Here is a 5,885-nt window from a genome sequence, read left to right on the forward strand (position 1 = left end):
ATTTAAGACCAGCCCTCTGCCCCCAAGTCTTGGACTAACAGTAAGAGAAAAGACACAGAAAAAAAAAAAAAAAAAATTTACCTTAATAAATTTACAACAGATATTGTTACTCTAACACGTTCTCACAGGGTAAAAAACTGCATTGTCAACGACCAGTATAAAAATTTACCTTAATAAATTTACAACAGATATTGTTACTCTAACACGTTCTCACAGGGAATTTGGAATGTAGTTAAAAAAAAAAAAAAAATATATATATTATATATATATATATAATAGATATATATATATATATATATATATATATATATATATATATTTTTTTTTTTTTTTTTTTTAATAAAGTGAAAAACGACAAAGATTCTAAATTATGATAAATGTGTCCCACTAATTTCAAACTTGGTTCTGAGGGACATCTGTGCGCGCACTTTACCAGGCGCGCGGTGCGAGGACGGAAACGTCACTGCCACTGTATCTTCCTCACAAGACACAGAGACACACACATCGCGCTCTAAAAAATCAAAAAAAAAAAAAATCCGTTATTCAGTCACCGGTCAAAATGTCCACATCAGGTAGACAGATAAAAACTTTCTGAGGTAAAAACAAAACAAAAAGGTATGTTATCCAAATAACATGGTGAGCAAATGTCAAAACCCTAATATGAAAAAATCAGCGGATCTGACATCCAATCAAGCTTTACTTTGACTTTAAATGATTTTTAAAATAAAAGCCGTGGCGCGCAACTGAGTCTATCAACTTCTACATCAAATAATATTTAGAGGTAAGATCGTCGAGGCATTTTAAAGTGTCAGATACAGCGCCCTGTGCTGGACAGCCTTGAACAGCATCTTATTCATCATGAAAAATAACTATTACTCCGTAGAAAGACATAAAGAGTCTCTTTAGTTGCCAAGGCTACATCTATTCACAGTTACATAGCAACAGAGTTTCAGACTACATCATTGAATGATTTTTATCGAACAAGGGTTTCCACGGTCGTGGGAATTTTAAAATTGGATTCCCCATGCCTGAAAAAGTTATAAAACATTTATAGTTAATATAATTTAACCTAATATACATTTAATTGACCAATAACTACTCTCTGAAAATTGGTCAAATGAATTTCTGAACACAAACTGTACCACTGTACTGCCATATTTGTTTTCTTACTTTTAAAACAATGGTATTGAATGGTTACCGTATTCATATAGCCTACCAATGCAAGAAATTATACAGTTGAATTTAATTTCTGAGGAACATAAAATAATATTTTTTTTAGAGCACACACTCCTCTTTACTCCAGCTTCCAACTACTCAAAATTATACTGTTTACATTTATAGTTGCTAGTTGCACCTGACCAAACTTCCTAAAATGTTTAGGCAGGTGTATAAAAGTCTGAAAGCCATGACAAAGAGATACTGACCTACATATATCATGTCCAAAAGGGTTTGCTTTTGGAAGAGACTTTATTCCTCTTGGAGTGGCTGTGGTTGCTTTGGCAATGACCCTTCGTACTGTGCAGGTTGGTATTATTTTTGATGTCCAAGAGGTCCTCATCTTCTTTAAAGGGTTTGCTGAACATACACACACATAAAAAAGGAAGTTCTGAAAAAGCAAACATACATAAAAACACAGTGGGCAAACAACAAAACACCCATCTGCTCCGTTTATACTACTGCTTTCACAGGGACTTGAACAAAACCATAAACAAAAATATACCAGCAGAATATCTTTGTCAGTCCTGCATCTGAGTTTGCATTTTACAGTTAGGCTACATATGTGTGGTCACTTAAAGGCAGGGTAGGGCAGGCTATCCTGGTTGAAAGTCTCTTCACATCCTGATAGCAATCACTAAGTGGTCTAAATATATTTTTTTATATTGTATGTGGAACACGTAGGACCATGGGCTATGATTTGCATACCTCAGCGCACCCTGTTTGTGCTGACATGTTATGCTATTGCAGACCAAGCGAGAATGGAAGGCGCTATTATTGTAATGTTATGCACTTTGTACTGTAATGTTTTCTTACCAATGAATGAGACATGAGCTAATCTGACAGTCTCTCATCGTGTCGCTGATTAGCCTATGGTCTGCCTGAGCATGTTCATGTGTTTTTGAGGAGGCGTGGCTTTGAAGAGTAATTTGCAAGGAGGGTGGGAACTTATGTTTTCAAAGCTAGATTGCTATTGATAGCCTCTCCAAAATCGCCTACCATACCTTGAAGTTGCAGTCAAACTAGTGAAATTTTGCTGGCAAGATGCTGGCAAATGCTTCACACTCCACTGAGGAATAAAAACTGGTGACTGGCGATAGTCGGTTAGGGCTGGTTTACACAGAACGAAGAAAACCGCGAGATGTGGGCAATGGAATGGGAGAAGAATGCAAGGTCTCAAGACACAGTTTTGTAAAAGTTGAACTTATTTTAACTTGAATGCTGTGTTTTTAGAACGCCATGTTGCGCATGAGATCAACGGTCAAATGTGTCCGTCTAGCACTTCTTTGGAAAATATTGCAGTGGAATGGAAAAAAACACATTCTGCGTGAACATATAGACACAAATCGAATATTGCATGTAATCTTTTATGGGAAGGGACAACTTGAGAGTCACATGTGTTAAAATGCACTGACTGTATGAACCTACATAGACAGTCACTTAAAAGCCACTCCGAAAATTATTTCAGTAAACAAGGCTTTGTTACATCATGAATGTATCTATTATTTTTTGTAATAATTTTAATGGCTCATTTAAGTAATAAATGAAGGAAATGCAGTAGTTAATTGTCTCAAATTGGCCTGATGATTAGCCATGCCAAAACAAGCCCTACAAATTAATAAAAGAAAACATATTATATAGGCATTTCATTATTCATGGTATTTACAGTATTTGATGATTTGAGGACTGCATTTAATAGATTACATTTTCAAGAAAACCTACATTAGGTCACTAGGTTGGCCAGTAGGTTCATCTATTTATTTGTTTATTTTATATATATATATATATATATATATATATATATAATATATATATATATATATATATATATATATATATATATATTATATATATATATATATATAGATAAATATTTTTATATATATATATATATATATATATATCAGAATCACAATTAGCTTTATTCACCAGGTGTGCGCAAACACACAAGGATTTTTTTTAAATATATATTATTTAAATATTTAAATATAAATAAATAATTTTCAGCCTTACACAACAGTGTCTGGTCCAAACTATATTTCTCAATGAGAACAAACCTTTACCGATCAACCGTTTTTAACATACACCAGCACAGTTGTGAGTCACACATGTGGGTGTAAGTCGAATGCCCTTGACTCTGTCTGCTTTCACTGCTCATTTTTTCTGATGTTCTGCTCTCACTCTTTCTTCAGAGAAAGTGCAGTGTTTCAGCATGCCAACAGCTCAGGGGGGTGTTAGGGGTCAGGGGTTTGCTTTAGTGAAATATATCACCTCTTGTCTACAAACATAGCATCACATCGTACATGTCTGCAGTGTGCACAGAATTCTGTCTTCACGCACACACAAGCTGACAAGAGGAAATAATTGCACTGACAATCAAAACACAATCAAGCTCTGACAACTAGGCACTCCTGTCACCCTAAGAACCAATATCACTGTCATATAACTTAATACCATGAAACCCCAAGTGTTAAACCAGTTCACCATACTGTTTCCCAATGCCGATAATGAAATCATCACCCTGGCAGCCAGTGTTGTTACCATGACGACCCAGAGCCGAAACGGCTTCACAACCACTCATCATGGGTTTCTAGCAGATATCACACTCAACCAATGTCTTTTAAAACTCAGAGACAAAGACTGACGGAAATGGGAATGCCCTACGGAGTGTGTCTGAAAGACTGCTGTAACTAGTCATAAAATCCCACAATCCTTTCGCCTGGAAGTGAGCTGAGACACTTGTTCTGGAATGCCCTGATCACTAAATCTCTCTTCATCAGAGGAATACAGTTTATTTATCTTCAATCTACTGATTATTTTTGTTTTTATATCTAAACCTTTATGAATATTCAGGAAACTACAGAAGTTTGTTTCTGCCAAAGAATAATTATTTAAAAAATTTTATCGTGATAAATTTTTAACTCTTAAATTGTGAGTTTATATCTCAAAACTAGTTATAGGATCGCCATAAGGCTTTTCTTCTCAGAATTGCAAGAAAAAAAAACTTAATTGTGAGGTATAAACTCAGAATGGTTAGAAAAGTCTGATTTGTGAGAAAGTATAACTCAGAATTGCAAGTTAAAGTCAAAACTGTAAAAAAAAAAAAAGTGAGATAAAAACTCACAACTGTGAGATATTAGCTCATAATTGTGAGAAAAAACGTCAAAACTTGCACGAAAAATTCAGAGTTGTGAGATAAATGTCAGAATTCTGAAATAAAACATCACTTTTTTTTATCCACGGCGGAAATAAGCTTACATAGGAAATGATTTCCAAAGGAATAAGCTTCCGTTCATGGAGGACAAGTTTATTAAGCACCTTACTTAACAAATATTATTAAACCCCATTTACAGTTAATATTTTTGTGCTTTGCATCAAGATTTTTGTAGTATTTGTCTGCAAAATGATCACTAAAATGTTTCCCATAACAGAGTTACTCTTGTGCTTGTCGATTGTAAACTTAAAGAAACAGCAGGCAAAGACTGCAAAAGAAATTTACCTCTGTACCAGGTGATCAAAAAAAAAGTAGAAAAAAAGATTTGAAATTGTTTTCAATGTATTATATTCAATGTCTTTTCATTAGAATCGTTTTTTATATGTCTTTCTATGGTGAATGTTTATGAATGTACTCACTTCATGATGTTGCTCTTTTCCTGCTGACAGACTGTGTGTCATTGATTATCTTTATTATCTTGTTCTCTGCAGTACATCATGTACAAGACAGAGCCTCACTCATCTCAAGGTTTATTTGTGTGTTTGTGACTGACAGAGAGAGAGAGAGATTGTTTATGTGTGATATGCAGGTTAGAGCTGACAGTGAATGATAAACAACATGTAAATGTGATCGTAGATAGAAAATAGCTCTTCTTCTGACATATGAATCATCACACACGTCTTTCATTTTTACAGAAGACAAATGTTCACTCCAGGAACAAACCATAACACACACAAACACATAAATAACCTCACACGCTTTATGACTGGCCTAGTCTTTATTTTTACATGGTGCTCTGAAACAGTGTTATTTTGGTATCATTGATACTATTATAGTTTTTGCTAATATTATGAATTATTTCACTTAAATTTTAGTTTAGTTTGAGTTCTTTTGTCTTTTTTTGTGGGTATATAGTTTAAGTTTATTAATTTTCATTTTACTTTCATTTACTTAAAATTTTAGTTATTTTAGTACTTAAAAAAAAAAAGAAATGAGAAAATAAAATACATTTTTAATATATTTTTTTACTTATATATATTTTAGCTACAGTCAGATAACGGTCTGACTGTAGCTAAAATATAACCACAAAATACAGCCCATCAAGTTTTAATTTTCAGTTTGCTGTGGCAGCTTACAATTTTTTTTCAACTAAATAAATCAAAAGAAAACCTTTTCAACCTCCTCTTTGGTAACTTTACAATGTCTCATTTGTTAATAATGTCTCATTAATGCATTAGCAGTAACTATGAGCAATAAGTTTTACAGCATTTATTAACCTTTGTTTAAGTTCGTAGTTAATAAAAATACAATCGTTCATTTTTTGTCCATGTTAGTTCACACTCAGTCTATTTAAAGCATTGTGTATGTATCGTGTTTTTTTTTACCTTTAAATATCAATTTCAAAGTCTTTCTGATGGTACAATGACGTCTAATGAGGCGAATGACTTCTGTTTCT

This window comes from Cyprinus carpio, chromosome A21 (assembly GCF_018340385.1).
Source record: "Cyprinus carpio isolate SPL01 chromosome A21, ASM1834038v1, whole genome shotgun sequence".
Lineage (NCBI taxonomy): Eukaryota > Metazoa > Chordata > Actinopteri > Cypriniformes > Cyprinidae > Cyprinus > Cyprinus carpio.